The sequence below is a fragment of the Tachypleus tridentatus genome, chromosome 12 (assembly GCF_004210375.1).
Source record: "Tachypleus tridentatus isolate NWPU-2018 chromosome 12, ASM421037v1, whole genome shotgun sequence".
NCBI classification, from domain to species: Eukaryota; Metazoa; Arthropoda; class Merostomata; order Xiphosura; family Limulidae; genus Tachypleus; species Tachypleus tridentatus.
Window position 1 is genome coordinate 87,602,733 of NC_134836.1, and position 18,050 is coordinate 87,620,782.

The window sequence follows — 18,050 nt, forward strand, 5'->3', positions numbered from 1 at the left end:
AATATTAATAAATTAATAAAATAAATAAATAAATAAAATAAAATAAAATAAATAAAATTAATAAATAAATAGTATTTGACATTCGAAAAGATTATCAGGTATCAAATACAACCAAAAAATGTTGAGTTTTATAACGCAATAAGCGAATTATTAACCAGTTTAAATCAAGTTTGATTATTTGGATTGTTATTAGAAAGTTCAGTTCCAAACATTTAATTACATCGAGAGCAACTATAAGATAAAAAATGGAGAAGACGTGCAAAAATAAAACATACGTTGGACTAGTGTTGGGATATATATTGAGGATTTTCTATACCACTATTATTGTAATTGTTCGCTCACGTACATTTATTTAAAATGTTCGTACGTGTGTGTACTGTATCGAGCTGTAATGCTATTGTAATGTACTTACATTTATTAGTTTATCGCATTATTAGCGCGAAAACCTGAATGCATAAAATATTAGTTTTGGTAGGATACGGCAGGCTTAATACGGTGGCTCTAGTACCTAAAAATTATAGTTCAACTGTCGATACTTTTTGAATTTCGCGCAAAGCTACACGAGGACTATCTGCGCTCGCCGTCCCTAATTTAGCAGTGTAAGACTAGAGGGAAAGCAGCTAGTCATCAATCACCATCCACCACCAAATCATGGCCTACTCTTTTACCAGCGAATAGTATGATTGACCGTACGTTATAACGTCTTCACGGCTGAAAGGTCAAGCAGGTTTGGTGTGACGGGGATTCGAACTCGCGACCCTCGGATTACGAGTCGAGTGCCTTAACCACCCGTTCATGCCGGGCCCTGTATCTTGGAAAACCTCATTATTGTAAACATTCTAGTTCCATTACTGTTGACAAAGCACAGCTTGGCTATGATTCACCGAATTTAACTATGACATGATCTGCACAGTTTCACTATGTACAGCCAAAGCATCAGAATCAAGTATTTCAGTGTTTTTAGTTTTGATGAGCTCAAGATAAGCTACACCGGTAATTATACTTTGCTTTTATATGGTAGGCAGAATTACGACTGGATTAACAGATATTCAGTTTGGAAAATTAACAAATAAAAATTCTCACAGAATATTAGCGAGTGAGGTTTTTTTATCATTCGTTAGCTTTCACATATTTTAGTGTATTAATATAATTTATATATGCATATAACCTATTCAAATATAATGGGAAAACACATTAATAATTACTATTAAATAGGACTGGCATGGTCAGGTGGTTAGGGCGCTCGACTCGTAATCTGAGGATCCCGGGTTCGAATTTTCATCACACCAAACATGCTTGCCCTTAAAAAGTTACTGGTAAAATATCTGTAGTTTTCCCATGAATAAATATTAAACATTATTACAGCTCCCAAGGCTTATACAGGGTGTTCGGAAAGTCGCTGTGCAGTTTTGAAAGCAGCGATAACAGCATTCATTCAGGCTATTTCAAGCCAGCAACTGATAGCGGTGTTTAGAAACAAAATAAGAAGGATCCAAGCCTGTATTGATGCCAACGGGGGTCACTTTCAACATTGTTTTTAACTGTCATTCATATTTACCTCCTGTATTCTATATTGAAACATGTCTGTTAATAAATATATAAGTGCACAGTGACTTTCCGAACACCCTGTAGTTTATTGACTGTAGCGTCCAAATGATATGCTATTTCTGTCTCTTGACGCGTCAATTTATAAGCTTTTATGCGAGATTCTAGAAAGTACTGTTGGCATCAATACTAGCGATCACTAATATTTTACATACATCGTACATTTTTTATTCGTACGCTCGAGAATCTTCTACAAATTTAGATAACAGGTGAGTTTTGTACAACATACATCCAACACTATACGTCACATGCATCAAACTGAAGCAAACGCAAATACTGAAATAAATGCATAACAGTAAATCCGTTACGACTCTAAAAGTAAATTATACTCTACTATAAAATATACTGTAATACAAACTTACAGTGGCTTTTCTATATACAAACGATATTTTTGTCAGCAAGAAAACAAAAAATTATAAACTTAACCACAAATGATAGATAAACTTCATCAGTGTGGTTCGACTCAAGTTTCACTGTTATTAGCTCGATACTGACATATCTGCATAGACAAATACTTACAACTGATACACACACAAAGCTACTGAAGAAGGAGGGTGTCGTGCATGGCGGGGGGGAATATTTATGAAACAAACTCTCGTGAGATTCTATCAGTTTTGACGTATTTAAATAAGACTTATTTCTATTAAGTTTGGAAAGTTACAAGCTACAACTTACCTGTCAAACGCTTGTTGTTTAACTGTTCAATAAATACTTATCTCACACACAAATGATACAATTTTAGAGTATCAATAGAGTTCCATTTTCAGTTGTTGTTTTTTTCTAAACATTACTTAAAATATTTCAGAATTCTTTTAAGTTCAACCGGAAAATACATGCGGCTACACAATTGAACAACGAAGTAAGTAGTCTCGCTGTTTACGTTTAAATACACGAAAATATCCAAATACGTTTAAAAATTTCCCTTTAGTTATCCAGAGAAACGTAAAATATGTGTGTTTAATTACTACAAATGGTTTATCTATTATGGAAGAAGAAAACATAAATCTTTTAATTTCTTAGTTATTGTTTCATTTAGCTTAAATAGTTTATTAATCCTATTTGAGCTGTAATTACTAGTTAGTTTAATTATAATCTTTTACTGGAATATGTAAATGGAAAAGTTTTATTGTTTACAACATCTAAAATTTAATGAGTAATTGTTTACAAGACGCGTTCAGCCGACGCCTCTTCAATTTGTTACCTAATAGAAGTGTGATCTCTAACAAGAGAAAATGACTGTTTCAGAAGATATGCATGACAAATATCAATCAAACACAACTTACTTCTCATTTCTAAAATTAAAACTTCTAGTCCTAGTATGATTTCCTTGGCTCATAAGTTTGAAAACTTTGTCTACGTCTAATTAACTACATGAGACAAAAAAAAGAAAGCTGATTATTCAGGTCTCCAATTTCTAGTTCATTAAACGTTCTGCAACGTATTTTCAACTTTCTAAAATAACATTTCGTAGTTCACTGTTTAATACTTTAAACGGTTGCGTTTTTCCAATTGTATGATCAATAAGTTTATTTGCAGCGTACCATTATGTCACGAAAATGAAGATTGTTAGTTGAATTTTCGCGCAAAGCTACTCGAAGTTATCGACCATAGAGAAAGCAGCTATTCAACATCAATCTCTGCCGAAAGAGTTCCCCTCGTTTGGTTACCGGACAGTTTCAGATTTACAACGTTAAAATCCGGGGTTTCATTTTTTATAGTGGACAGAGAGCAGATATCCTATTGTGGACCTTTACCTGAAGTAACAGCAGTCGAAGAACAGTGATACTGATTGCGACATTATGAAAAATACACGGCTGAATGAACGAGCAAGTCCAGAAGTGGTTTCGATCATGCAATCCACACTACGAGTCACACTTTCTACCATAAGATTGTCGAGAATAAAGGAAGAAATGTTTTACATGTTAACCTTTAATTAGAATAGACAGGGAAAACGATAAATACTAGAAACATGGGCGCCCGCAAGAACTTAATATCGTGTTCAAACTAAATGTTTTAGCAATTTTTAATAACATTTTAAAGTTGTGTTTGAGTTTAAGTACGCATAACATATTATTTTACTTACACGGTAAAAGCTGATCCCCTACATACATGTCCCCCAACCCGGGAATATATATCAGTGGGTGGCCATGACCAGATAATTGTTTTGTGTTTCATTTCGATAACAATTTCACGTGAAAGTTGTATTTCCGTCGACGTTGGTTCGGATGAGTTTCGTACATTGTACGAGGCCAATTTTCAGGCCCAATAAACAAACACAGAGCTGAAAATTACAAATATCTAACGACATACATTAACATCTTAAAAAGAAATCCAATCAAATATGTAATTCTCTGTTGTACATAACCAACAAAATAACAGACACGTGATTATTAAAACAAGTATACTTTATACACGAACAAAAATAACCACAATCCATGATAAGTGAATGACTGTAAATAAGATAAAACATTTGTTACATCTAAACTAAATATTAAGAAACGTTTTTTTTATATGTTTTCGTTTGAGCGAAAATATGTGTCCGTTGGGGGGTCGAAACCTGGATTGCAATTCCTACTGTTGTTATTTTTTGCTTCGAAATATTATGAGTAATAATTTGTTGATAAGCTGGATGGAAAATGGTTATTTATACTTTCAGCAAGATATACAAGTCAAATACTCACTCTTCTGAACATATACCTAAAAGTGCATTCATTTGAAACATCAAAATCCAATACCAGCTAGAGAGTTGTGTACAAAGGTTTGATATAATAAACATCAGTTCCACAAATATTTCTACAAATACTTCTTGCTCCAGAATAAATGTTCCAGGCCTGTAGGCCTAGCACAGACTGGGTTGTTGAGGCGCATGGCTGGGGATCATAGGACCACGATCCGACGCCGAAAAGACATTGTAGTATAATGTCTAATCAAATTATTTGTTGATAAATAGTAGCCAAAGGGCTGGGGGTGGGAGGTGTTTCCTAGCAGCTTTTCCTCCAGTCTATCTCTTCTAAATTAATCACGGCTGGCGCAGATATCCCTTCGAGTAGTTTTGTACGAAATAAATACAAACGTACTCTGTATCTGTGCCCCGTTTTAATTGTTCTCTTCTTCACGTGGGACTACAAGATTTTTTTCTTGAATACTATATATATATATATATAATTTGATATTGTTACGCATATGTTTTTGCAGTTAGGTTTGTCCTTTAAACAATAAAATTAATACAATTTTATGCAACACCCCATGAGATGTCATTAACACAAGTGTATTTACAAACGATTATCGATCATAAATTCCAGCAAAGTCTAATCTAATTATTCGTTACATTAATTCATGTTCCCTAATAGCACAGCGTCATGTTTGTGGATTTATACAACTAGAAACCGAGTTTGGATACCCGTGGTGAGTAGAGCACAAGTAGCCCTAAGTATAGATTTGTGCTTAATAATAATAAACCATAAACACTAATTCATAGATACTTTAAAATGGTTTCGTAAGATAACACAGTGTAACACATTTGGTGGTAGTAACAACACTGACGATATCCTGTAACTTATGGTATTAATATACTTTTTTGTTTGTAAAGACATTTTCATGAGTGTGTTCATTATAAAGATGCACATATAAACAAATCCACGGCATGTAGGCTTAAGGACATACGAAGCCCCACCAAATAACTTAATTTCTGGCACCATTCCAACGTTTCTCAAGACACAACAAGTTGTTATAGCATTTTCCCTATCGAGTATAAACTACTATGTTATCTTCCAAACTAGGATATTAATTTCAAGGAAGATGACGGAGCGAAGCTCTTGCTTGATGGAAGGTGCAGGAAAAGCACATGTAATAGCAAATTACAGTTATCACCCCGTTATAACTGATTTTTGAAATAAACATTCAAGTTATCTAACCTAAATACACGTGTCTCAACATTAAGAATAACAAGTTTCATCCTAAACATTACCGTAACTTGTTTTTCCAGTTGGATTTACAGATAAGGTTGTTGAGGAGTGACGCCAGTTCACTCATATTCGAAAAAAACAACGACAACCTTTACATATAAACATGTTACTTGCAGTATATCATTTGGATGGTGGAATTAGCAGATAAACATGTTAATGAAGGAACACGGGATACAAGTATGCCGATTCTTGATGAAAAGAAACCCATTTGAAATTAGAATGGGTCTCAGAACGGCTGGTATGGTTAACGAGAAGATAACCTAGGAAGGTCGAAACGTTGGTCTGCTTTATTAGTAGAAGTTTTAACACCCATACCAGCCGTTCTGGGATACAAACGTACTGATTCCTCAGTATCCCCTAAAACTCATTTGTTTGGAAGCTTCCACGTGAGTATGTAGAAGACGAATATACAAGAACGTACCGAATACATGACTTCAAAACTTAGCTTACGCATCGTATACGATAACTGTAATGGTTTCTGATGTGTCATAAGAAGAAAATATATTACCAAAGGTACTGCAAATAAACGTATTAAAAACTGATGGGACATGACAGCTGTGTGTATACACTAAACAAATTCGTTGTTTTAATACGACAAATACAAAATTGTGATTGAAATTATCAATTAGATTGACAACACGACATTCGGCTGTAATAACTAAAACTGCAGAAGCAACTTATGTTGCACATTTATAAACGATTTTTCTTAAATTCGACAATTTGCTTCAGAACAATTTACAAAAGGATCCAAGTTCTGTGATAAAAAGATTTCGTTTATTGTTTTCCAGGTTAATACAAAACAAAATATACCTGTTGACTTACATTTGTTTTCTATGCGTGTGTTAAACCTGCAAAACAGCTTCAATGGACATGATACACGATCGTCTCCATTTCGTTACATAGATCACTTTCTACAATGCTCCTACATTTGTAATGTATTCAAACAACCCAGAGGTTGGAGTCGCACTACACTCTAATATCCTAATACAATCAAAGTGTAATTTGTCATGTAGTATCGTGTGTGTTTTCCGAATCATAATCGATAATATGTAATAAATAAACTTTTAAAAGTTTTCAAAAGTTAAAGTAATGTTCGGTGTATAGACTTTCTTCAATTTAAGACGAAAAGTTTGATTTCCACAGAAAACTACACTGCTTTATGAAATTAGATTCAATTCATTAAGTAAACTTGAACACACTGTCGGAAATCAATCTCACACACACACATAAACACAAACTCCCTATAAACCTCGGTTACACCACTATGCATGCAAATATATGTCTCCCGTTTGTCTGTCTCTACAAGCACACGTAACACTTTATGAGAAATACAAACAAACGTGATTACCCATTACCCAAAGTACAATTATAAACATTGACAGGACTAATTAAAAGATGTAATTAACTAAGACAGAAAACTTTCAAGATTATTAAAGTTCTAATTAAGTAGAAAGTGCTCTTCTCACAGTCAATGTTGAATAGCGAAAGCAAACAAAAAAATGTTATTTCAATTACATATTAGATTTACCAACTCACCCATCCTCTTCGCTAGTTCATCTCCTTATTTTGAATAGGAATTTCTCTCTCCTTCTGATTTGACATGATTGGTTTTAAAGGTCAGACAATCCATATTCTTTTGTATCAGTTCCACAACTAATAAACTTTAATAAATATCTTATATAAATTCTGACAAATCAGATGGAGTTTTACATTCCAAAAGTCTTGGTGGATGTTCTAAAACTTTATCCAGCACTAAGTTACCTTTTCATCTTATTTTGTAAAGTTTCGCAATAGATGGGTGCATGAACTTGAAGTAAAATGTCTAACTTTACACAATTTTCCACTGTTTTATTTGGTTTTAATGAACCGTAGACAGAAATAAATTTTATGAAGTAGACCTTAAGGTTTTAAAGTTTGAAGTTAGGGCTTACATACCCCAAAGCACAGGTGTTACCAGATTTTCTTCAACGTGATTAAATAATGCTAAAATACTGACTGAAATGCATTATATACAAATGAGAACCAAACATCCTCGACACCTAACTTCATTTTTGTTTTGTTTTCTTTACTTTTATCCCCTGATGGCTTACCAGTTCTATATGGTATAAAATTCGGAGTTCGATCCCCACCTCAGACACAGTTGTAATAGTATATTAAATAACTTTGCGCTAAAACAAGCAAACATTTTTTTAAAACTTCTATTTGTTACTATAAACGTCTAATTCCAAATGTTATGTTTTATATGTAACAGAGATGAATGATATACTTTATCAACCTTGACAAGTACTGAAGATTTCGGCCGGTGTAAGGGTACCGGTTGTTTTTGGTTTTATTAAAGTGGTCTTTCTTTCTCAGGGTAGGATGTAGGCGTTCTTTTTCACACAGAACCACTAGTTTCCACTTGTTTACCATTTCATGAGCTGATCAGTGACTCCTTTTAGACATAAATAATCCATTTATTATGTAGAATTATTTACAGGGTGTATGGCCCCAGGAACTTATAATTTTTGTGGGCCCTACATCCCATGTAATTTTACATAGAATAAAATTATCAATGTGCCCCTACCTAAATATGCCACTGATTATTTAGTTACGTCGACGTCAGTTCCTCAATACTTTTCAAGCATATCCTCTCTAAGGTTAACTTAGCATAACACAAAATAATACCGACGAGTAATGATGAAATATGTAACGACATAATTATTATTATTACTATTCACTGATCAGTTCCAGTGGGGTTGTGCCTTAATCATCCATCATTCCACGTTATATTTTACACATTCGACAGCCCCTTCCCCTTCTCCTAGAAAGGCTCGACGGTAAGTCTGGCTGGGGCTTATAGAGCTAAAAACCGGATTTCGATACGCGTGGTGAGAATAGCACAGGTGGTTCGTGCTTCACAACCAACAAACAAAGCTTTCAATATTATTATTATTTTACTATAAAGCACATGGCTTATGTAGATATAGTATTTTAAAACCAAAATTAGGACCATGCGTTCGAAATTAGAGAAAATTAAATAGTCACAAAACAAATAAAAATATTTAAACATTTCATATGTGTTTTCCAATGTAATATCTTACCTGAAAGAACCTGTTTTCTTTCTTAATTTTCTTGGGTAGATTTATAGTTTTGTGTCTTTGAAAACGTTAAAAGAAGAGAATTGTAGATGCAGATTTAGTGAGAAGCGTTTTAAAAGTGGGAACACCTTCCTCGAGTTAGGTAGAAAGCTGACTCTCGAAATATGGAAAAAAATATTCAATACTTATTAAACTTGAGAGAAGGTTTACAACTGTGAAATCAATGCATTCGTTGTTTTAATTAGCAATATGGAACGTTTTCACTCCTCCCGAAAATTATTACAAAGTTTTCGTGGCCATTCACTATGTAGGATTTTGAAAACGTTCAAACGCAAAATTATAGACGACGAGAATTATATTACTGGTGTGTAATCGTCAGGTAATCTTATAATTCATATCTAAATGTTTAAAGTATTCTTGATAGCATATATTTATGAGTTTGTTTTCCTTCTTGCGCGTAAAACTAAAAAAGATGTAGAGTTATTTGTGTGTAGAATAAAGTTTAACGCAATTTCAGATTTCTTGGAAACTCCTCCTCAAGTCAGGTAATTTAATTTAGAATTATTTTGATATCTTAGTACAAATATGTACAAAGTATCATGAACAACGATAGTGATTCATAATAGAGATCGCCCGTTCATTTTCCATTTAATATTGTTCCGCCAGCCTACAGCAAAAATGAAGGTTAAAGCAGAAGAATGCTATGTCTTACCAATAACGTTTGTAAGACAGATAGTCAGACTGACAAATTTGTAATTTTGTGAAACTTTTGTTATTACTTTACCGACTTTCTTAAGTGTTTTGCCTTATTACTCTGTAATTGATTTGTTTACTACGCAACAATATGTGTAAAGTGCTTCTATAGTGTTGTTTACATGTTTTTTGCAGAGTGTTGATATTTTAATTTGTTTTGTACATCTGGCCCATTTCTACTATAAAATCCAGCTATACTTATATACTGTTGTACTTGAAACAGTATTATAAGTATAGCTGGATTTTATTATTCACTGATCAGTTCCAGTGGGGTTGTGCCTTAATCATCCATCATTCCACGTTATATTTTACCCATTCGACAGCCCCTTCCCCTCCTCTTAAAAAGGCTCGGTAGTAAGGCTGGCTGGGGCTTATAGCGCTAAAAACCGGGGCTCGATATAATAAACCGAATTCTGATTTAACAGGTTCTTTTTATTGTTACATTATTCTATTTATTGTATACTCTTGTTTTTGGAGGCTGGGTCTTAAAATTTACACGGTAATGACACAACAGCTTCTAGAATCTGCTTTTCTTCACGAAGCTCCCCTCATGGCACAGTTTTTGATTATACTCAACTCCTTTAATTACATGAGAGGATAAAAATAGCCTGGTAAAACACACTAAATAAATTTTTTATTCACGATTGCACATCATTGTTCCATTACACATTTCTTCTTCAAATCTTTATATATGTTTTTCTTGGCACATACACTTGACTTCAGAGTTTTCGAAAAAACTGTAAGGCCTTTTTTTCATATTTACTCGTGCATAAGGATTCAATAAGGTATTCTGAAAATAACAATCATAAGCACACTAGTGAAAGTACCCGGTTACGCTCGGGTTATCAGGTTGATAATGTTTGTATTCTGAACCCATTTTAGCATAAAGGTATAACCTATATATTTTTTTGCTAAGCAACATGACATAAAAAATCATTGCTGGAACTGGCTTTTCTATACATCAGAAGTTGTTATATAAGGAACCAGATCTTTGCTATATGATTTTCGCTAGCTTGCCTCATTTAAAAAAATTCCATGCGCGCATACTGTTACATAAGTAACAGTACTCAGGTGCATGCCCTCAAGATCCATTTATCATGGATGCAAAATTTCAGGTTTCTAGACTCTCTCCTCTAGAGAGAAGTTACAAATATTATCCTTTCACAGAAGTGCTGGATTTCTTAAATGAAGCGATATAATCGTGAACATTCTTATTATTTAATTACAGCAGAATACTTTCCTTCTATAAATTTCAATGTGTATAGAAAGCTTTATTTTTTCACAATTTTACAACACGCGCCTTTAAATATAAAAAACAACCCCGCTGGGACAGTGGTAGGTCTACTAACCTAAAACGCTAAAATTCAAGGTTCGATTTTTTGAAGAGAACACAGCATGTGGCTCAATGTGTTGTTGCTCTAAAACAACCAAATAAGCGAAAGGAATCATCAGATAAACTGAATTTACGTCACGTGAAGCGTGTGACACATTATTTCTATGTATTTGTTGTTTCACATGTACACCACATAAAATTCAACTCCAAATTTTTATTTGTTATAAAAATGAATGAATCAGCTAAAACATTCAAATGCGTTGCAACTATAACAACAAACTAATTAGTTTTATACGACTTCTAATTAAGAATTAGATTCTTATATTAAGCTCTTTGGTGGGTCAGTGATAACTCAGTAGGCTTATCCCACTAAAAATCATGTTTCGATACCAGCGATAGGCAAAGCACATATAGTCTACTGTGTAGGTTTGTGCTTTACAATAAACAAACAATAGTTTATTTTAAATCTTCCAGCAATCTATAATATTCACATACTTTTTTTTCTTTTTTTGAGAGTAGGTTATTCAAATACCTAAGTTTTCTCTTGGTTACTGAAACTGATTAACAGTTTAAGTACTATAACATATAAAAGCTATGTAACAGTTTGAGAATCCAAAGAAGAATATGCATATATTTTTGCATTGTTTCATACAACAACGAAAATTAAAAGGGAAAGACATTTTGACAAATATGGAAGTGTCCAAAAAATGATCTGGACCAATGTGAAAAGTTTTGTTTAACTCTCCTTCACAAAATTCTAAGAATAGACAGTCATCCCCCAAATGGACAGCACATGCGCTGTATCTTTGACAACCTTTCATATTTCACTAAATATCATTTGCAACTATCAATGAACTTCGTGGTGACATAAAATGCTAATCATGTGGAAATGGACCATGTGAAATAATGCGCTATATAAGGCTGACCCCAAGAGAACTGATCATTAGGTAATACTGTTCTTCAGAGGCGGTTTGAACCTACAAACCGTAAAGCACTGTAGGGAAAAATCCATCGGCTATGTCTCAGCGTGAGCACTTCAGCGAAACAATTATTCAAAACATTAACAGCAACCTTGAAGGCGAATTCTTACTAACACAATGTGAAATTTTCACTTAGTGTCTCCCAAAGTATGATCAATGGACCCAAGAAGTAATCTGGCTATTGGTGGAGTGTAAAGAAAGCTTAGAATAAGAATCAGTACCGACAAAAACTGATAGGTAGTAAAGAATTTTGACTAACACAGGCCTCCAATAAAAATTTCAGCTGGGAAGCAGCATATTTCAAGATACACAATCAGACAGTTCCTGAACAAAGCTAATTTACACAGCAGCAGCTCAACTTCATACCTACTTTTGACCATAAGGCAGTAAATAAGCCGAATATCTTGGGTTGGTGAGCATGACGAATGTACATGCAGTAAACTAGTGGAGCCCCGAATTACTGAAAAACGAGTATAGGTTTTACTTTTTAAAAAACGACGAGCATATGAAAGTGTGAAGGTCGTCTAGGAAACGTTACTTTGTCCAACAGATTACCTTTAAGACTGTTTCAGTCTTGGTATGGACTGGCAGCAACTTGCTTGTCTGTATTGGCCTGAACACCATTTAAGGACGTACAAGAACTGGCCAGAAATATAGAGACGAAGCTCTAGAGACTACTGTGAAGACTATTATGAAGCTATTGATCTATTCGAATGCTACTGCAACACTACAAGGTGCAAGATGACACTTGCATCTTAAAAAGAATAGCACTACATACATTGACCAGCCGAATTAAATACACCTGGGACACATACGAGGTCTATTAAAAAATACGCGGACTGTTTGAATTGCTCGGCTCCAGTTGGTTCCAGGGGAATCCGCTTGGTGTCGCTAGGTTCACACAGATCAGCTAATTACGACGCCATTTCCCGATTGCAGATATCTCCATTTGTGTATTAGCTACGCGGTTTTAAGTGAAGTGCAATTTTTTCGTTTGGCGGATTTCAGAATGAATGACCTGAAGGAGCAACGACTTGCTGTGAAAATTTGTGTTAAACTTGGAAAATCTGCGACTGAAACTTTTGCTATGCTTAACACGGCTTACGGTGATGTTGCTATGAAGCGTACGGCATGTTTCAAGTGGCATGAACGTTTTAAGGATGGTCGACAGTCCATTGAAAATGATGAGCGTACTGGACATCCTTCCACGTCAACTGACGACCCACACGTCGACAAAATCAACAACCTGGTGCGGGCAAATCGACGTCTGACTGTCAGGGAGCTTGCTGAAGAGTGTGGGATATCAGTTGGATCTTGTTACGAGATTTTGACCGAAAAATTGAAGATGCACCGCGTTGGTGCGAAATTTGTGCCTCAGAACTCGTGAGTTTTTGGCCAAACACTCGATCACTGTTCTTTCCCACCCCCTACTCACCTGACCTTGCTCCTTGCGATTTTTTCTTGTTCCCCAAACTCAAAAGACCCTTGAAAAGAAGATTTGAGACGATTCCCGAGATTAAGGCAAATGCAACGAAGAAGCTGGAGGACATTACAATAGAGGCGTACCAGGACTGTTTCAACAAGTGGAAACACCGTTGGGATACGTGTGTGCGTTGGGGAGGAGAGTACTTTGAAAGGGTCCCAGACCTGTAACTTCTAAATAAAGTACATTTTGTTTTATGACGTCAGTCCGCGTATTTTTTGAACAGACCTCGTACAGCACACACTGCTTTATGATGTTCAAACCACACAATCTTCGCAAACTTCAGCCATTCATGGGAGCACGTCCATCAAAACGTAAATGAAGTTTTTACTCGCATATACTGATGTCGTATATAATCCTCGAAAGACGAGTTTTAATGTAAAATAACCAATTGGTTCCGTACAAATTATCAATGACTATTTAAACATTAAAAAAAAAATGTTTATGCACTACATTGTCTGCCTGTTCTCGATTTTATTGATACAGGATCTCTACTAACATACGAACCATACGTACAAAAATAAAGGTACCATTAATTCTGCAACTAATTTTACTATTTACTGGTATTGTTCTGCATGCATTTTACACAGAAATTGGGTAATTTCACAAAGTTTCTCTGGTTAATTAATTACAGTGAGGGTTGTAATAGACAGAAGCATAAAATTAGTACACATAGTTCAATGTTTGTATCTCAGGCAGAGAATGGTATAGAGAAAACTTGAGAGAAAGTCACTGAGACGCAACTGTGGTTATTGAATTTCTATTAACGGTACTATCACTGCACATAAATGTTGCTTTCTATGATGTGTGACCAGGAACCGTTCCAAAGAATATTTAATGAAAGACGAAATTTTGTCAGAGAGGAGTTACATACCTTGACTATTTTCAAAAGAATTACCATATCTCATTCCTATAAATGAGTGTATATTAAAGGTAAATAAAAACTACTGCAACTGTATAACAGCTGTGAAATTTGAGCTGTAAACTCATCGAATGAATACTGAACTGTGCCGTTTTGTGTTTGATCACACAGTGTTCTCGACCATAGATGACACTTTTATACACAGCAACAATATAAACACTCTCATTATACAATTGCTAGACGAAACTGCAAATATGTATGATGTAGACATCTAGTTAACAAGACGGTTTGAACTATGTGTTCTTTGTTAAAGTTAACAACAATTGTCTTACTAGATAAATCTACAGATCAGGACAAACCAAAACATGACACTGACGATTTATTTGTTTCTTTTTATGCTGGTAAATATTTTGTTTGTATGTTTCTGAATTTCGCGCAAAGCTACTCGAGAGCTATCTGCGCTAGCCGTCCCTCATTTAGCAGTGTAAGACTAGAGGGAAGGCAGCTAGTCATCACCAACCACCGCCAACTTTTGGGCTACTCTTTTACCAACGAATAGTGGAATTGACCGTAACATTATAACGCCCCCACGGCTGAAAAGGCGACCATGTTTGGTGCGACGGGGATGCGAACCTGCGACCCTCAGATTACGAGTCGCACGCCTTAACCCACCTGACGGTTTAGCGTACACGAGTGGCATTAATAGTTTTATGAGGTGCCAAAATAAGCAAATGCTTCACAACTTACATTTTATACTGTGTAAGTACTAAAGAAAAGGAGCATAGAAAATAAAAACGAAGTAATTATCAAATAAATAGTGGTCAGCCATTTACTTGACAAATACAAAACCTTAGATAGATAATTCACTCAATACACCGATTGAGTTTCACATGGATGAGTATTTTATTTACGTATTTACCGTTAAAAATATGGGGTAAACACTTCACAATATTTTTACAAAAATTAGTTCAGGTTTCTTACATTTAGATTTCCAGATTTATTGTTATTGTATATACTTCTAAGCCTAAAGCGAAAATATTAAGTTTATCAGCACAGGTATATATTTTCCCATTTTGTACTTCTCGTTCCCCTAGTTTTACTAGTTATTAGAATATTACTATTACAACTATTGAATGTAACAACATTCAATGTACAACATATCATGTAAATATAAAAAGGCAGGGTTGTTGAATTTGGGAATTTTCCTTGTCATTTAAAAAGTGGAAAGAAGACAGGGTATTTAAATCGAACCAAACTGGGCATTATTACTAGATGTGCTTTGAGGAAATTATTGGAGGTAGAAAAGCCGGAGCTAAAGTCCTTTAGAATTTAAATTGAACAATTTATTAACAACAGAACATGCAAAACAATAATGAGGGCATGATAACTTACAATTATCTAGTTATTTTAATAAGTGTTAAGTTATGTGTTTTCAAGCAAACATCACACCTATCAAATCTTACACTTGCAAATGAGAATATTGTAAATATGACTTCCAAACATATGATGCTCCCGATGTTAGGGTTCTTTGATAACAAGACACGAATTAAATTGTCTTTCTTGTGACAGTTTGTATGTGATTTTAAAACTAATAAATAAACAGGCATGGCCAAGCGTGTTAAGGCGTGCGACTCCTAATCTGAGGGTCGCGGGTTCCATCTCCGTTGCGCCAAACATGCTAGCCCTTTTAGCCGTGGGGGCGTTATAACGTTACGGTCAATCCCACTATTCGTTGGTAAAAGAGTAGCCCAAGAGTTGGCATTGGGGGGTAATGACTAGCTGCCTTCCCTCTTGTCTTACACTACTAAATTAGGGACGGCTACACAGATAGCCCTTTGCGCGAAATGCAAAAACAAACAAACAATAAATAAATAAATTTAGGACTAAAATACCAAGAACAGTTTACAATATTTCTGGCTATATTTTACCTGAAGTTTCGAGGCTGCATGGATGCTTGAAATGATTTTAAATCAAAAAGATGATGAAAGACGTATGCAACATTTTCTTTCGTTATTTTCTCTACTTTCAGTATCCTATTACCTAAAAAAAAACAAAAAAACTGTTGGTAAATTTGTCATACGTAATCTTTTACAAAGATTTTCTACCTGAGGTTCTACTTTTAAATGTCTCCCGCTTATACAGCGGTAAGTCTAAGGATCTACAATGCTAAAATAAGGGGTTCGATTCCCCTCGATAGACTCAGCAGATAGCCTGATGTGGTTTTACTGTAAGAAAAACAAACACACACACACACTACTTTCAACTTCAAAGCCTCGAATATTCTCGTGGTCAATGAGGTTTACCGTTAGGTTTGTTTGTTTGTTTGTTTGGAATATCGCACAAAGCTACCCGAGGGCTATCTGTGCTAGCCGTCCCTAATTTAGCAGTGTAAGACTAGAGGGAAGGCAGCTAGTCATCACCACCTACCGCCAACTCTTGGGCTACTCTTTTACCAACGAAAAGTGGGATTGACCGTCACATTATAACGCCCCCACGGCTAAAAGGGCGAGCATGTTTGGCGTGACGGGGATGCGAACCCGCGACTCTCAGATTACGAGTCGCACGCCTTAACACGCTTGGCCATTACCGTTAGGAAACAGGCGCTTCGTGGAAGCGTTAACGATAGATTTTAAGTTCACCATCGACAACTTCCATCGTAGATCAGTAAACTCCCCCAAAAAAGCTAAGTGTTCGTGTGTCAGTCACTAACTGTTGCCAATTGTTATTGATTCAAATCAAACAGTGCTGTATTTGGTCTTCATCCTGCAAATGTAAAAAATATCTGGAGGACTAGAAGTAAAAATAACATTCATTTAGAGTAATATTTTTATAACATCAATTTCAAAATAATGTTTTATATCTTTTTATATCACTGCAAGGCGTCTGAAAATAAATATGCAGAATGTTACTTTTGTTTGTAGCGCCACCTATAACGGATTAGGTAGCGCCTGATCAGGTGCTCCAATTTTGAGTAGTATAAACACAATTCGAGTTTAACAGACATATGTTTGCATATTCTAAAACTAGAACCTTCATAGTGATCAGATGAAAATGACTTGGTCGGTATTATGAACCATTTATGCGTGACGATAAGGTTTCAATATAGATTTTCGCGTCAGACACGTGTCAAACCGAGGGTTTTTCTGGCGCCTGCTTGTGTGCCATAATATCTGTTCTATTACAATAAAACAATACAAAAACTCTTGACTTAACAAGATCTATATAAATAATAGTCTTGCATTTATCTGACCGTATGTTTCTCGCAAATTTCCCAATCAAACGTTACAAATCTTGTTTGAAAGGTCTTTGCCAGAAAAGTCCGGATTTCATAATTGCTTTTCCATTTACAGTCATTTTACCTATTTTTTTTACCTTAGTCAATCTTTTTAATGCAAAAAATATCGCAAAAAAACGCATAACGTCGTTGCAATTACGTAACAACTACTTTCGATTTCAGCTTTAAATCTTTTTTAATTGCAAAGTATTTCACACAAATAACACGTAACCCACGTGTAATTTCCTTTAAAAACAACAAAAAACAAGAGATACCATTTCATTTCTACGGGTTTTCTCGACTCATTTAGATCTAAAATATTTATGCACTGTTCGTTCAAAATCATATGCATATCATTTTATGAACACGCATCCAGACCTTCATTACAACTATATATTTACTTTACTTTGCAATGAATTAGCTTCCGTACGTTTGGTAAACTGTTACAAACATCTTTTAGCTACTTTTCTTCTTTACTAGCGGTTTTGTTCTTCGTTTTTGTGTGTTCCTTTGTTTTAATTCGTAAAACAGTGTCAAACACTGAATGCTCATAACGGTTTCATACTTTGTACTCTATTACAAGCATCAATTATTCTATTGTTTACGTATTGTTTTATTAAATGAAGCTACGTAAGTGAACTTTGTTTGTCCGATCGCGTTTTTTTTTCTTCAGATAGTCCACCATTTATCGATCTTACCATTAATGTTCTCAGAA

General features: G+C 34.9%; 1 protein-coding gene across 9 annotated transcripts in view; it reads right to left on the reverse strand.

The window, feature by feature from the left end:
- The window catches only part of LOC143233915 (uncharacterized), a 123,057-nt gene that overhangs the window by 43,388 nt on the left and 61,619 nt on the right, over nt 1-18,050 (reverse strand). For 6 of the 9 annotated variants that reach the window (XM_076470804.1, XM_076470800.1, XM_076470799.1 and 3 more), the window contains one exon: nt 15,990-16,101. The exons of the other annotated variants lie outside the window; for them this stretch is intronic. The gene's annotated coding sequence lies outside the window, so the exon portion shown is untranslated. The remainder of the gene's footprint in view (nt 1-15,989; nt 16,102-18,050) is intronic. 9 annotated transcript variants of the gene reach the window in all.